Source organism: Myotis yumanensis, unplaced genomic scaffold (assembly GCF_028538775.1).
Source record: "Myotis yumanensis isolate MYYU_CA2020_CCGP unplaced genomic scaffold, mMyoYum1.0.hap1 SCAF_2, whole genome shotgun sequence".
Classification (NCBI taxonomy): domain Eukaryota; kingdom Metazoa; phylum Chordata; class Mammalia; order Chiroptera; family Vespertilionidae; genus Myotis; species Myotis yumanensis.
This window is the reverse complement of record NW_027223753.1, coordinates 638,257-654,800: the sequence shown is the minus strand read 5'-3', so window position 1 is coordinate 654,800 and position 16,544 is coordinate 638,257. Positions and strand designations below refer to the sequence as shown.

The 16,544-nt window shown below is 51.2% G+C and overlaps 1 protein-coding gene across 2 annotated transcripts in view; it reads left to right on the top strand.

Moving 5' to 3' along the window:
- Positions 1 to 16,544, top strand: part of GNB1 (G protein subunit beta 1) — a 60,847-nt gene that overhangs the window by 24,866 nt on the left and 19,437 nt on the right. For both annotated transcript variants that reach the window (XM_070403875.1, XM_070403874.1), the window contains exon 2: positions 9,810 to 9,858. The gene's annotated coding sequence lies outside the window, so the exon portion shown is untranslated. The remainder of the gene's footprint in view (positions 1 to 9,809; positions 9,859 to 16,544) is intronic.

The window sequence follows — 16,544 nt, the reverse complement described above, 5'->3', positions numbered from 1 at the left end:
AGTGTGGGAGCTGGGATTTTAGTTGCTCACAGTCCTGAACTAGGCACTGCAGCCTGGTGGCTGCATGTTCCCACGGGAAGGGACTCACCCACTGGAAGCATCTGGGCGAGGGCGGATCGTTCCCTTTCCAGGAATGGAAGTTAAGTCATTTCGGTGCCGTCTGTCACCAGAGGGCATATTGGAGGATGTGCAGGAAAAACCAATGGATGTAGACTACAGGGGCTCATCAGCATTTATAATGTGGCTTCTGTGGGAAAATGAAATCTATCATCTAAGCAACTCTACTTCAAAACGGACTTTTGGAAGGTAGCCTATGAGTTTTTCTTGACAGTTGTGACAGATGACCTGAAAACATAAATGATTTGTCAAAATAACAAGTGACTACCTTCATTGGATCTCTCTGATTTGGGCCATGGCCTTTTTTCCTGTTTTTGACACAATAAGTGGATAAGACAGTGCAGATAACCCTGAATACGTTTAACGAGGGGAAAACATTAAAAGAGATACTATAGTTCTCTTTTTTGTTTTTTAGGGCCACATGTATCTGTTGGGCATAAGTTTTATTTGATTTACAGTTAACCCCTGAACAACGTGTAGCTTAGGGCTGCCAGCCTCCTGTGCAGTTGAACATTCATATAGCCCGGCTGGTGTAGCTCAGTGGTTGAGCATCGACCTATGAACCAGGGGGTCATAGTTCTCGATTCCTGGTCAGGGCACATGCCCAGGTTTCGGGCTTGACTCCCAGTGTGGGGCATGCAGGAGTCAGCTGATCAATGATTTTCTCTCATCATTGATGTTTCTCTCCCTCTCCCTTCCTCTGTGAAATCAACAAAAATATGTATTATTTTAAAAAGAAGAAAATTCGCATATATAACTAGTCCTCCACATATGCAGATTTCTAATCACTGAGTTGACCCTTGAACACCACAGGTTTGAACTGCACGGGTCAGTTAGGGACAATCCGCATGTAAGTGGGCCCACGTAGTCCAAATCGGGGGTGTTCAAGGATCGATTGTAAATGTTTAGGTTTGTGTATGATACTTTATGATTCATCCTCTCGTAATTAAATGGTACCACAGTCAAGAGGTACATGCTTACGTCACTTAAAAGGAGAATTTTGTTACTGTGTTAAAGAGTCTAGTCATTACTTGGCCTACTCTTCCCTTCTAGGGAGCTGCCTGTAGTGCCTGTGGTAGGACCTCCCGAGTGTCTCCTCTCCTGGGCCACAGCTGATGGACAGCCAGCCAGCCAGCTGGTGCAGAGGACTCTTTAGAAACAGTCACAGCTGACAGTGGATGGTAGTTAGGATGTGGAATTATAGGTGGTTTGGGACTGTGTACTGATGGTTGATTAAGAGAGAGGGGGGTAGAAGGATAGAGAAAGAGCACCCAGGAAAACAGAGCCAGATGGCCGTTTCCATTTTTCTCAGTTCCAGTTGCTTATCTCCTAGGACCTATGTACTTCTTGTCCTTGGGACCTATCAGATTTCTCCACTTCTGCCCTTGAACCTGTCAGATCTCTCTCTACTTCCTGTCCTTGGATCTGTCAGCTCTTTCTACTTCCTGTCCTTAGACCTGTCATATCTCTCCACTTCCTGTCCTTGGACCTGTCAGATCTCTACTTCCCAGGAAGGTTTTGTCTTTTTGGCAAACAGAAGAGACTTAACTAGACCAGTTGTTGGGAGAGGAGGTATTGGGGGGAATTGTAACTTTTTATTTCTAGAATTAACCATTTCCCCAAAGATGTAGTTGTTAATATCAAATTTCTTTTTTCCTGTAAGGTTTTTCATTGGCAAAAAGGACTTTGAAACAGATAATTAGACAATTTGTTCAGTGAAAATATATGAAACGATTAAAAATTAGAATATGCTGTCTATGTAAACTGATCTTCTTGAATGTCTTTACTGTGTCACTGTTTTCTAGGACACTGTGTACTTAACACAGTGACCTAGTGTTTATTATTCCTACTATGGAGAGGGGTGTTTGTTTCATTTGCTTTTTAATTATTTCTAATCAATAACTTAAATGAAATTTTGGTTATTTAGCCTGGTTTTCTTATATTCAGTAAGCTCAGTGATTTCCCATGACTAATGATTCTTCGATCAAGGAATTTTATCTTACTTGAGTATTTCTAACTTAAAGATTAATTAGGGAAGAAAATCTGAGACCAAAAGGAAATGTATAGATCCTTCTTAAAACAGTTTTTTGATGTTTTTCCTGCTTTGGCTTTACTGTGTGCCCCCCCCCCCCCCCCTTTGTTTTTTACTATTGAGCTTTTTTGTACCAACAAAGTTTCATATAAGAGAGGTAGAGCCCGGCCGGTGTAGCACAGTGGTTGATTATCAGCCTGTGAACCAGGAGGTCGTGGTTCTCAATTCCCAGTCAGGGCACATGCCCGGGTTGTGGGCTCCATCCCCCTCCCTCTCTCTATGAAATTAATAAAAATATTTTTTAAAAGAGAGAGAACAGTGTAGACAGCAGTTGGACTGAACGTCCTGGAATGGAAAAAATAAAGTTAATTTGTCAACTTCCTGTCACGTCCAGAGGTAGGAGTGGCAGGGTTTATCCGTGTTTAGTTTAGGTAAGGACTTTAGTATCGTGTCATGGACTTGGCACCTGCTTGTCCCTCTCCTCAGGACTCTGCTCAGGTGTCACCACGCCTCCTCTAACACCTTTTATAAAACACCCACCCGCCCCCCTGACCTCACCCCGCCCCCCTGACCTCACCCCGCCCCCCTGACCTCACCCCGGTTTATTTTCCTTTAACACTGGATGGCGCCTGGTGTGTCAGAGTCAGTGCTTCTGCCTTCCTCGACTGGAGGTAAGTGCTGGCAGCAGGAACCACCTTGTCGGTGCGGAGTCCCCATGCCCGTGCCTGGCACGTCCTCGCGGCCGTGTGTACTTGTGGGTGAATGGATGACGGCTCACAGATAGAGCCCAGGCGTCAAGGCCATTTAATTGTTCAGTGTTTTATCAACAATTTAAAACTTTTGTCCTGCTGTAGTGCTGTGCTCTGCATGTCCTGCAGCTGGAAGTAACTATTCCTGCTCCGTTCAGTCTGGTTACGCTGGCGCCTGGCACCAGACGGGCCCCTCCGGGCTTTTCTGGCAGCGACACGTCAGCAGACCTCAGCTGACCTTTGCCGCGAGGAGCCTGCAGTCCTGATAGACTCGGCACAGGCTGTTACACTTGCTTCTTTCCAGTTCCCGCTGTCAGTCACGGACTGTAGAAACACTGTCAGTGCGGGTGCCTTCTGTGTTGTGAGGTTTATGGGAATGTGGTGCCCATGCCTTCAGTTTGTAAGTTTGGAGTGTGTCCTTCTTCTTGACTGTGGGAGAATATTTCCTTTTTAAAATTGTCTTCAGTTCTTCAGGGCAAAAACACATTTGTGTTTCTAGGGTTTCTACGAGACCAGTGGTCAGGATCTTGGGCCGATCTGGCAGAGAGCACCCAAGTTACCTGGCGGGGGGTGGGGAGAGGGAGAGAGGGAGAGAATGAGAATTAGTGTGTGTGTTTGTGTGAGGGGTGTGTGTGAGTGTGTGTGAGAGTGTGAGTGAATGTGTTAGTGTGTGTGAGTATGTGTGTGATTTTGTGTGCACGTGTGTATTAGTGTGTGAGTGAATGTGTTAGTGTGTGTGAGTTTGCACGTGTGTATGAGTGTGTGAGAGTGTTTGTGTGAGTGAATGTGTTAGTGTGTCTGAGTGAGTTGTGTGTGTGTGTGTGTGTGTGTGTGTGTGTCCCTCCCCGACTTAATGAATCAGAGTCCTGGGAATGAGGTGGGGAAGGTAGAGTCCTGGGAACGAGGTGGGGAAGGTGGAGGGGCTTTAAATTAGGTCAGGCTGGGGTTTTGCTGGGAGAGTATTTCCAGACTTGTGTGGAGGCGTCAGATGTCAGAGCTGTCGTTCAGAATGATAAATCAGGTTGACGTCTAAGATGGGGCGAGAGGGGAGAGATGGCTGGGGAAGAAGGTAAGTGGTAGGCTAGGCGGGGGCGGGGGGAGGAGAGCTGGAAGGAAGTGGGGGCTGGGGTGCAGGATGAAGGGTGGGGATGGGATTGAGGGCGGGGTGCAGTGAAGGGGCTTCTTGGCCTGCTCTGGAGGAGGGTGAGGAAGCACCATGAGGGGGTTTGGGGAGGAGGGGCCTGTCAGTGCAGTGGGGGGTTGTGCCCGTTGAGCACTGCCATGTGAGGACGAGGGGTTGGAGTGCAGTCGGGAAAGGGACTAACAGAGGGGAGAACAAGGGAATAGGGTCCCCAAACCAGTGGGAGCTGAGTGAGGAGGGGAAGCAGTGAGCTGTGGCTGACGTGGCTCCAGTGGGCTGAGGTGTTGTTGCCATCATCCAGGTGGGCGTCGGGAGGAGTGAGGAGGGAGGAAAGGGGTTGCCCACCCCTCATGCCCTGACGGGGCTGGGGATTGAACTCATAACCAAGGTACATGCCCTTGACCGGGAATTGAACCTGCAACCCTTCAGTCCCCAGGCTGACACTCTAACCACTGAGCCAACCGCCCAGGGCTGCTGTTGTGTTAGCTGTTGTCATTTTTATTTTTTTAGACAATCTAAAGGGAAAGAGGTCAGTGGCTCTGACTAAAGTATTGCATGTTTTTAAAATTATTGTGACACGCCAGTTGAAAATCGCTGGGCTAGAGCAAGTCCCTGGCTTAGAGCTTGCCTGATACAGCGAGGGCTGAGACCAGACCTTCCGGGGGTGGCTTCTGCCGGGACATTGGTGCTGCATGAGAGCACTGACACCACCTTGGAGCTGAATGAGCAGCCCAGGAAGGACTAGAAAGGGTCCGAGAAGAAACCGTGTCTCCTGCGTCTTTCCGGGGGGGACATCCTCCAGCACAGCCGTCGCCAACCTATCGGACCTCGCGGACCGCCAGGGGCCCGCGGACCACCGGTTGGCGACGGCTGCTCTAGCAGCTTCCCAGACTTGCTGTGTCTTCATTCTGACGTTAGCCTTGATAACTGTGAGGATCGAATTCCTTTTTGGAATTGGTTCCACGTGATGTTTTGTTGGGAGTCTCCTGCCGTTCTTGACCCTTGGTGCATCTCCAGTTTCTTCCGTGTGGGAACTGTGGGGTCTTCCGTTGTCCTGGCGACCTGAAACACGGCCTCTGGGGGTCATGCGGCCCTCGGTGCTTGTCCCCGTCCGGACACACGTGGCTCTGGGAGGGAGTTACTGACCTCGCTAAGCGGAGGTGCGCCTCCTCGTTTCTGTGCGGGGGTTTGAAGTGCTCTGAGCTGCTCTCTGCACTCGCCCATGTTAAGGCGTTTTCCTGGCTGTATTTCCTTAGTTCTTTCCCCAGAAATGTATGGGCACCCAGTTGTTACTCTGGTGCTTGGTGGCAAAGTTACTTTTTTGTTGCAGAATTTGAGCTCTTCACTTGGGCAAGACCTATGTTGGGAGAAAGTTGGAGGGGTCTTTTCAGGGCATATTGCGTAGTGGTAGTTTTCTGCAAAATTAAAAAAATGTCTAACATAACCTTTCCCTAAAAGATTCACTGTGTCTGTCCTATATGTAAACCACAGTGAAGTGCCTTAAAATTTTCTTAACAAACACAGCAACATGCAGGATATTATAAAAACAACGGAACACGTTTAGAAATGATCACTCGGCAGCTAGGTGAGCCAGCACTGCTTGGTGTGGCAATGTGTCCCTCACGGGCCGGCGCACCTGCTCGTGGAGCTGGGCTCGTCCTGCTGGGAGAGGTGCAGACACCAGCTCTCGTGTCTCGGGAAGATGTGATCCTGCGGGCAGTGTCCTACAGGTGGGTCCCCTGTGACCCCCGGAGCCCCCCCGAATACGGTCAGTGGGAGCCCACTGGGAGACGGGCTTCCCAGGAACTTTCTGAAGCTACGCGGCCTCTGTCCTCGGCCTGGAGAGGGCGCAGACCTGCGTGCACAGCATGGCCCAGACACCCGCTTCTGTGGGACCCTTCACGTCTGTCCGCGCCCCTTGGACAGGTGCTCACCTTCTGCCCAAAAATGCTCATCTTCATGGGAATGAATTTTGAGCAGAAGAGCGATGGTGCTTTCTGGCCTGGCTTCCAGCTTGTGACAGGTGTGAGGCGTCCATTCTTCCTTGGCCAGCAATTTGAGAAAAGTATTCTGGCACCGTGAAGGTTAAGGCAGCTTCCTTTTGGAGAGTTTGGAGCCTGGACGCACTGAGGATTAAACACCCAGACACCGTTCAGCTAAAGACCAGATGGAATGAACCCTCCATGCCAGTGACTGGCCCATGGAGAGGGCGCGTGCCTGGGCGCCGATGCTGTTCCCGGCCTGTCGCTCCTTGCTGGTGTCCACGGGAAACGCTCAGATGCACAGAAAGTGCTCACTTGTCAGGAGGCGCAGAGCTGGACGGAGCAGCCTGGGGGCGGCCAGGCACGAGCTGCTCAACGCTGTACAGCGACCGGGGCTGCCATGGGCCTCAGCTCTCAATCACAGGAAATCCCCACGTATTTGGAAATTAAACAAGTCAAAGATGACACCAGAAGGGAAATTTGAAAATATCTTCATTTGAATGAAAGTGAAAACAAACAAAACATAACGTGTGGGACAGCAGTACTTAGAGGGAAATTTCTAGAATGAAGCGCTCGCTACAGAAAACGAAAGGTCTCACCCCCTAAGCTTCTGCCTCTGGAACCGGAAGAAGAGCACCTGCGCTCCACAGGCAGGGCCAGAAGCAGTGAGCAGCTCCCTGAGGTGCGAGCAGGCAGGAGGGGAACCCTGAGAAGGGCCCGGGAGCACGCACACGACGGAGCGGACGCAGACGTGGAAATTAAGGTGAACGAGGGGGTCCTTTAGTCTAAAAGGACACAGGAGTCAGATGCATGGAGTGAGCCCAAGATCGTGAGCATCTCGCTGCCAGCTGCCCAGCCGCTGAGGAAGCCTCTCCACGCTGACCGCAGGGGCCAGGCAAGGCCTCACTCTGCGATGGGGCCGTACCCTCTGGCCTGGACCGGAGCTCACCCTTCTTTTGCTTGATAACTTCAAAGGCATGTTTTTAAAAAGTTAGTATTTGCCCTTTATTGGCATGGCGGTTCCATTCCCCCCAGCTCTTACTTTTGAGTCATGTGACGGACGCTGTAGAAAGGTGAAGCAGCAGGTCCCCAGGAGCGAGTGACCGTCACATCGCCCGCTCCTCTCTGTGCTGCCCAGTGAAGCATTTCATCGATGCAGGTGTCACTCCTGACTCTTTACGCTCAGCCGGCGTCTCCAGACAAGACTGTCCTTGCTCTGCCCAGACTTACACTGACCCAGCCAGGCCTGGTCCACGTTCACAGTTGCAGCCATTCCGTTTCCCCCAGATGTCTTCACACCCCTTTTTCAGAGGGGACTGAGCCAGGTCCCTGTGAGTCCTGGCTGAGAGGCTGAGGGGGTTTGAAGCAGCTGACCCCCACCGACCAGCCCCGAAGCTGGAGGGCAGGACCTGCTCCGGCCGGGGGTTGGCCCCCTGGTCCTTCTCCCAAAGACCAGGCCAGGAACTCTGCTTCCTCTCTGGAGCCACAGAAAATCTAGCGTTTGGATTAGCAAACGAGGATCCATTTGCTTACCCTGCTGCCTCTTCATGTGGGCAGACCTGAGGGGTTCGTATTTGGAGGTTGGGATCATTGCAACAATCCCCTAAAGCAGTGGTTCCCAACCTTCCTAATGCCGGGACCCTTTAATACAGTTCCTCATGCTGGGGTGACCCCCAATTTCATTGTTACAAATTGAACATAATTAGAGCATAGTGATTGATTACAAAAACAATATGTAATTATATATGTGTTTTCCGATGGTCTTAGGTGACCCCTGTGAAAGGGTCGTTCGACCCCCAAAGGGGTCGCGACCCACAGGTTGAGAACCGCTGCCCTAAAGTGAGCAGCTCTCACCTGGGCCTCCAGGGACCCCCTGGTGCCTGGAGCCATTTGTGGCTGGTACAGCGGGGGGAGTGGGTGCTGCTGAATATCCTACAGGGACAGTCCAGGCCGAGTGTGAGTCCCTGCTTTTGACCGTGACTGTTCAGTGACGTGGTGTGCGCTGCAGAGACTCCCTCAGAGGGTTCGGGAACTGAGCCTCGTTCATTTCTGTGGCCTCCAACTTCTGCTTCCACGCCGTGGTTTTTTTTGTTTGGTTGGTTTTTAACTATCTTTAATGGCCCTTTGCCCTGTTCCTCCCCTTTTGACATGAAATTCATGCAACATAGCACTAACCATTCAGTGGCACAGCCACAGGGCTGTGCAGCCACCACCTCTACCTGGTTCCAGAACATTTCCGTCACCCAAAAGCCTCCCTGTACCCAGCGAGCTGTCCTTGATCTCACACGCACAGAGTCTCTGGCAGCCACTGCCCCCGTCGGTGGAGTCGCTGTCTGGTCAGTTGACGCAGATGCAGTCATGCCTGCGCCGGCTTCTCCACGAGGCGTCCAGGTGGTGGTGTGCGTGCTCGACTCCTCCTGTGGCTGCGTGATCGTCCCTCGTGGGGGCGCCGCGTGCTCATCTGCTCTGCACTGTGGATGTTGGGGCTGTGGCCTCTGGGGGCTTCTGTGAACACAGGTGCACCCGCATCTAGTGCCGTGTTCAGTCCTATTGGGTGGATCCCAGGAGGGGGTGGCTGGGCCATGGGAATGAAAGTCTGCGTTAAAGTCTTGAGGAACCACCAACCTATTTTATTTCCACCCCCACTTTCTCTGCCAGGAAAAAAAAAGTATAACATAAGCAGCTTAATTCCAAAATAAAATTATTTTGCTAAATAAATAAACGCCTTAGAATTCACAGTTCAGCTGGGGGGATATTTCAGTGTCCTGATGCCTCCTGACTCCCAACCAGCATGTGCACATGGGCTTGTAGGCTCACAAACAGGGATTAATCCAGTGGTTGTCAGTTTCCGGACCTCACGGACCACCGGTTGGCGACTGCTGATTCACCCACAGGTGGGGGAACCTGTGAGACATCCACGCGGTCGTTTCACACAGTTCCACGTGGAGAGATCACAGAAACATACTTAAAGTTTTGAAACTCAAGTTTATGGGAAAGAACAAGCAGATGCTTCAGCAGAAATCTAGAATTAACATACTTTTGTTCTGGCTGCCTCGTGCCTGCTGGTCCCCGAGACCTCGTCCTCTACCTCAGTCCTCTACCCCGGGCTCCCAGGCGGCTCCCCGGCTCCCAGGCGGCTCCCAGGCTCCCAGACCAGGCGGACTTGCCGCACTGAGGCAGCACTTGGCCTGGGGCTTCTCTGAGAATCAGAGGATGTGAGGGGGGTGGGGGGGAGGGGAGTTTCTCTGAGGGGCTTTTGGAGCAGCCGTGGGGGTTTCTGTTGTGACTGATTTTTCTAGGAGCAGGACTCTAAACACCCTTTCCCTCCAGCAGTGTCCCATACTCGGGGTATTTTCCCTGAGGCGTTTCTAAGGATTAAAAAAGAGAAATTGACACCCACGCTGGTTCGGCTCAGTGGGTAGAGCATTGGCCCTTGGACTGAAGGGTCCTGGGTTCAGTTCTAGGCGAGGGCGGCGGCACGTACCTTGGTTGGGAGGCAACCAGTCGCTGTGACACGTGTTTCTCTCGCTGTCTTCGCCCCCCTCTCCCACTCTCTAAAAGTCAGTGGGAAAATATTCTCAGGTGAGGATACAGCCACAAAGAGAGAGAAACAGATGAGATTCCTCCCTCCCTGCACGGGAGAACTAAATAGTAACTTAACAGAAAGGACTGAAGAAAGCACCTGGGTGAGAGACGCGGGCAGGGAGGGCGGCTGCCATGCTCCTCACGCGGAAGCCGCTCCCACCCGAGGGCAGTGCCCATCCCACAGCCTTTCTCCTCTTTTGCAGACGGATTTACATGAACCGGAGACCAGGCCAGAAGCACGTCTGAGTTCAGGTAAGTTTGATGTCATTAATTCACGTAAGTTTTTAAAGTACAACATTGAAAGTTCTTCAGGTTTGTTTTTTTTTTTAAAATAACCTGGTTTTGCCCATCTCTCTTTTTGAGCCCAAAGTTGGTTTTCAGGCAAGTTGATCCTGAGAAGGGTATTTTCTTCAAAGGCTTCGTCCAATGCTGGGGGGGGGCGGGGGGGGCGGGGAGGCGGAGATGGAAGCTCACATTCTAGATAAAGAGGGAGATTTCACCAGCTTCTCTCGTTCTGATTTGAAAAGTACAAGAAGCTTTGTTTCAAAGGTAGTAAACTGAGGTAAGCGAGGCCCCTCCTCCTCCTGCGGAAGGTCCGCTGGCCCCACAGAGGTGAGGCCGTTTGTGGGCTGAGAGGTGTGTCCCCTTTATGTCCAGTTGGGGTTTCCTTCCCACGGCCTCAGCCCTTCGGGGAAGCGCTGTGCCTGGTTGACAGTCGGTGTGAGAAGTGGAGGGCAGTCTCCGTGGTGCGTCCTCTGACAGCAAACCACAGGCAGCTCTGAGTTCTCTTTAAAATTTGCATCAGGAAGTTGAGAAACAGGGAAATCTGGTGAGAACCTCGGATATCGAGGGCGGACCGTGTACACACACCGGTGCGTCCAGCCAGGGCCCGTGAGACTGACGGTGAGCCTGGATGCCCAGTTATCAGGCAGAGCGAGTGACCGTCTCCTTTCCATTTCATTGACTGTTCTGATCTCTGGTGCTTCTGATCTGAAGCCGACAGTGGTCCTGCGTCATCAACACTTAATGCCAGTTTTTATCGCTTTTGACACATGGACATTAGCCTCCAAGGTCAGCCATTCATGTGTTCAGACAAACTTGGGGATTCCTGGGATTGCATCCTCAAAAGCTGGCTACAGTGGCTGGGCAATGACATCACAGAAAAGTCTCACCACACGACACAGCCTGCTTGGGGGTACCTGTGCCCCACACTTTTAAAACCAGTAGATTTATAGCAAATTTAATATTTGCTTATAATGTAGCCGAGCAGTGACAAGAATTACTGTTTTTTCCATGTACTGCAATGCTCACATGTAGGTAAACACAGCATCATGTCATCACCCGCTCCCACACTCGCAGAGTCTGCCAGTTCTTGTCCAACCTCCTTCCTCTCAGTCCTGGAGCTTCTGGCAGCACCTCCCACCGTGAGGGCTGGTCCCGCGGTGGCACCAAGCGCACAGCAGCTCCTCCTCCTCGTCCTCAGAGCCGACCACACGCTTTTCTCTCAAAGTCTGCACGTCGGGATCTGAGTCGAGATCTGAGGTCTCATGGCACTTTAAATGATTGTGATGGAAAGTTGAAATCGATACAAAGTTCACAAGTCACGCCAGGCGGTCCCTCACCAAACACAGCAGTCAGCCGCAGCACCAGTCTTGTGTCCCTTTTAATCTATTATTTTTATTGATTTGAGAGAGAGGAAGGGAGATAGAGGCATTGATTCGTTGTGCCACTGACGGATGCATCCACGGGTTGATGTTGTATGAGCCCGGACCAGGGATCGAGCCCACAACCTTGGCGCATTGGAAGGTGCTCCAAGCAGCGGAGCCCCGGGCAGGCTGCCGGTCTTGTTCCGCATGTGCCCTTGCCCGTTTCCCTCCTCTTGGTTGTTTTCAAGCGAATTTCAGACCCATGGTTTTATTAAACGTGGATCAGAACCTTTGAAGGCCAGCAGAGGCTGTGGGTCAGTCATGTGGGACGGAGGGTCCACACTGCACGTCACCCCACTCTCCGGCAGGCGCACCGGACAGACGGCATCTCTGTCCGCCGCCCCGTCGCTCACAGTAGCGCTAGAACCATGTAACGGAAGGGGCTGGGCTGCCTGTGCCCTTTGGGATGTGCACTCTTTGCATTTTGGAGATGAACTTGGATTTGGAAATGAAAGAAAAACAGAAAAGTTCATGAAATTGGATGAAATTCCTCCTGCAAACTCCTGTATCAAAATGTAGCTTTGTCTTGGAGGTGAAGTGTGTGGGGCAAGTCCGAGAACCCCTGCCCGTGTGGCCCTGGCTCTGCTTCAGGATTTCAGAGGTGACCGCTGAGGACGTCCCGGCGGCCCTCCTGTTCACCCCGCGTGTGCGCTGCCCCGTGGAGGGCACGTCATCGTCTGGGCCCGCAGGCTGACTCACACTTGCCCGTTGTCTCATTCAATTTCCCCTCAGGCTGGGCTGCAGAGCGCCTTTCCCATTTCCCGGTGAACGCCGAGTGAAACCCCGGGTGTGGTGACAGTCGCTTTCCCTGTGTGTGGAAGCACCAGAACTGGGCATTGATTTCTGACTTGTTAACAGACGTGCAGCTAGAGTGTCCCTGGCAGCGAGTGAACTTTCCTGTGGGCCTGGGAGGCCTCTGACATGTCCTTCTGAGACCTCAGGTCCTGATGAGAAGGGACTGGTGGTGGCACCAAGGGATGGGGAGCCACCGGAGCACATGGTGGCTTTTTACGTTAATCCTCACCCGAGGGTAGCTTTTCATCGGGACTTTTAGGGAGTGGAAGGAAAGGAGGGAGGGGGAGAGAAACATGGATGTGAGAGAAACACAATGATTGGGTGCCTCCTGGACGTGCCCCCACCAGGGTGGGGGATTGAACCTCCAACCCAGGTTGTTCTCTTGACCAGGAATCGAACCTGAGACCTTTTGGTGAGCAGGCCGATGCTGTAACCACTGAGCCACACCCGCCACATTATTCCACATGGGAATCTACTTATATAAAAACCATGGGTGGTGTTCATCACCTACAGACGAACAGCCGCGACTGAGCGGAAGGAAGTCAGTCCTACAGGGGTTTGTTTTGGCAACAGCTGCGCCCTCCCCCAAGCTGTTTCCCGGAGCTGTTTCCTGTAAGGGCGGAGTTTGAGGCAGGAACCCGCCCTGGGAGCGTGGAGGCAGATCTTTCTAAAGTGTGCCGGGCCAGCACGGGGTGAACCTGAGTGGGGTGGCTGAAAGGCTTAGAAAAGACAGACAAGAGAATGAAAGCCGGTCTTGGTGGGACGCTGCTTCTCTGAGAGACAGCGACCATGCCCACCGCCATGCCTTTATTTTGTAGCAGATGCTACGAGGCAAAGTAAGGGCGTGATCAAAATGTTTACAACATTCTCCTGAGTTTCAATCCTACTCAACTACATGCACCTGAACTCTATCAAGCCCACATCACTCAGGCACGTGGAGCCACGTGTTCGGACCATAGGTTCAAGCTTACAACTACAGCTGTTGGCTATAATTGTGCTGGGAGGGCCCTGCCCTCCAAGCTGGGACTTGCACATGGCAATGATAGGACTGTGCCCTCTCATCAGTCCAAGGCTTGAACCTGTCCAAAACACTGTGGTGGCTCCCCACAATAAAGTTTTAATTCTGTTTCTTTGTTACTAATGTTGGGGCCCCACCCCATAACAACGAAACAAAGGAAAATTTCCCCATCGAATTTCTGAATAGTATTACTCCTTGGGGAATGCCGTGTCATAAATTAAAATTGAAAGTGGGTGCAATCATCATGCTATTGAAACATCTCAATAGTAAATGGGGTCTTTGTAATGGTACCAGATTTATTATCAAAAGATTATGACCTAACATTATCGAAGCTGAAGTATTAACAGGATCTGCAGAGGGAGAGGCTGTTCTGATTCCAAGAATTAATTTGTCCCATCTGACACTGGCCTCCCATTTAAATTGATTCGATGACGGTTTCCTGCGATGCCAGCATTTGTGACTATTAATAAATCACCAGGACAAACTCTAGACAGAGTAGGCAGGTTCCTACCTGAACCCGTTTTTGCACATGGTCAGTTATATGTTGCTTTCTCTCAAGTTTGAAGATCATGTGATGTTACAGTTAAAGTTCTAAGTACTTCATCACAAGGGAAATTAGTCAAGGACTCTGAAAGTGTTTTCACTCTTAATGTGGTGTACAGGGAGATATTGGAATAAGTTTAATCACTTTATTAGTCATTGCATCACTGTTGTTTTTATATCATGTTTTCGTGGTTTTCATATCATGTTTTGTCGTTTTTATATCATGTCTTTGTTGTTGTTATATCCTTTTGTTACTGTTTATTTATTAATTTATATATTATTTTCATATACATTTTACTAATTTCCTTTCATCTCTCACATTTCTATTATAGAGAAAGGGCAAATAGCAATGTTAAAATATCTCTGCTAATTAATTCCCTTTTTAAAAAAAATATATTTTATTGATTTTTTACAGAGAGGAAGGGAGAGGGATAGAGAGTTAGAAACATCGATCAGCTGCCTCCTGCACACTCCCCACTGGGGATGTGCCAGCAACCAAGGTACATGCCCTTGACCGGAATCGAACCTGGGACCCTTGAGTCTGCCGGCCGATGCTCTATCCACTGAGCCAAACGGGTTAGGGCAATTAATTCCCTTTTAATGTGCACGAATTTTGTGCACCGGGCTACTGGTATTTGAATAAAAAATCATGCTAATACTGACTTATAAAGATGTAACATAGGGGCAGACTTCAACCTGCTTGCTTTCAGTCACTTAAAATTCTTCCAAAACAGAAGTTCTGAATCAAGGCCAGTGGCAGGTGTGGGTGGTGAGGGGCAGAGGGGCCTCTCGCGGGTCTGTCTTAGTGGATTAGAGGTCCGCGCGCTGAGTCAGCTGGGCCGGGGCTTAACGGTGACTGTGACCCAGGAGGGGAGAAGGCACCAGGCCTCGGGACCAGAGGCTTTGGGGGACTTGGGATAGTGAAGAGAAAAGCAAACCAGCAAATGTAAGTAAGACTTGTGAACGCACCTCAGGGGTTTTGTATAAGCTGCCCAGCCAGCCTTGGAGACCGAGAGGGAACTACAGCCACTAACTCAGTGGAGGTGGTCCTGATCTTTCACATCTTTTAAAACGGCTGTGGTTCCGTGGCTGTCTCCAGGTAACCAGTGGCAGGCATTGCCCCGGTCGGCCGTCTGCAGGGCTGGCTCGGTGCCTGCAGGAGCTCACCTGGTGAAGGGAGCTGACCTGGCCCCTCACTGAGAGGAGGAGACCATGTGCGTCTTCTGGGTTCCTGGGCCGGAGGAGCGGGTAACTTTTTTGAAGAGAAATAGACGTGTAAGAGAGAACGTCAAGGCACAGGCTGCCCCTGTTCCTGGGTCTTCCTCCGCAAACAACCACCAGTGACATGTCCTTGTGTCTGTGGGAAAAGGCTGCTCACATTAGCATAGGTGTGTCCTGTTGGTGGACAGAGAGGCCCCACCCTCACACACTGTTCTGTGCTTGTTTCTTTCGTGTCGGTGTCTTCACAGAGGAGCGGGGACGGTGAGTGGTGGTGGGAACGGGCAGGGCTCTGCGGGATGCAGTGTGGACAGCAGCGACGGCCCGGTGCCCTGTGATGGGCTGGTGTCCACCTCTCCACGCTCACCCTCTGGCGCCGGTTCAGGCCGTTAGCTCAGGGCCAGGGCTGTCAGTGCGCCCGGCAAGGTGGCCTGGGCGCTTCATTTGTGAAAGTCCATCTGCAAAAACTTCTTTTCCAGATTCGGTTTTAGGAAATACAGCTTTGACAGAAGAGAGAGTGTAATTTAAAATGTTTTAATGTCTGTAACTGAGACTCAGATGTGAGGGCTGATGATCACGGGCTGTCGTCCAAAGGCAGGGGCAGTCGTCGATGCTGTTCATGGTGAGAGGCGGGCCTGCTTGTCCTCCTGCTTGTGACCGAAGGTCCAGGTCAGCAAGTGTCGGCAGCATTGCTCCTGAGGTTCGCCGAGGCGACGGCGCTCACGGAGCTTCTCAACGTAGAGACACTTGGGCTGTCATTTCTCTGCCTGACAGTACGGAGCGGTGATTATCATGCACATGGTCTTCTGTGACGTACAAGAACATCTGCTTAAAGGAGACCTTTAAATGTAAGGTCTCAGGAGTTATCCCGCCCATTAGAAGTTGGGTCCTAAAAAAAAAAAAAAAGTTGGGTCTTGCCTGGCTGGTGTGACTCAGTGGTTGAACGTCGACCTATGAACCAGGAGGTCATGGTTTGATTTCCTGCAGCTGCCCGGGTTGCAGGCTTGGTCTCCAGTGTGGGGCTTGCAGGAGGCAGCCGATCCATGATTCTCTCTCATCATTGATGTTTCTATCGCTCGCTCCCTCTCCCTTCCTCTCTGAAATCAGTAAAAACTTTTCCTTTTCTTTCTTTCTTTTTTTTTTTTTTTTTTAAAGAAGTTGGGTCTTTACTTGAAGACCTCGGCCTCTCAGCTAGTACTTCCTTCTACCTAGATCCTAAGGAGCTTGTTGTGTTTAGTCCTCAGTTTAAAGGTTACCTTCGTGCTGTAGTGTCTGAGTTGGGGTCAGAAGTCGTTGGTGGACTGAAGCCAACCCTTTAGTCCGAGTGCCTCCAGGCTGACCTTGGAAGGGCTGAGGAAGGGCTTCTTACCGACGGAGAATGGCTGTCGGACGGGAGGGAGGACGGAGGAGGGGCGGGGGTTGAAAGAGCCGGCTCTGCAGAGCTGTCTGCACGGACGGACGGACAGATGGATGGACGTGCCTGTCCCCGCGTGGGAGTGCTGGGAGGCACCCGGCTGGCAGGGAGCACAGGCGGCCCTGAGAGGACATCACGGCCTTCCGTTGTAAAGCTCTTTCCTCTTCTCTCGGCCGTTATTCTCTCAGACGTTAACGTTCACCAATTGCTGTCCTTGGAGCTCGTCAGTCAGCGGACATGTCTG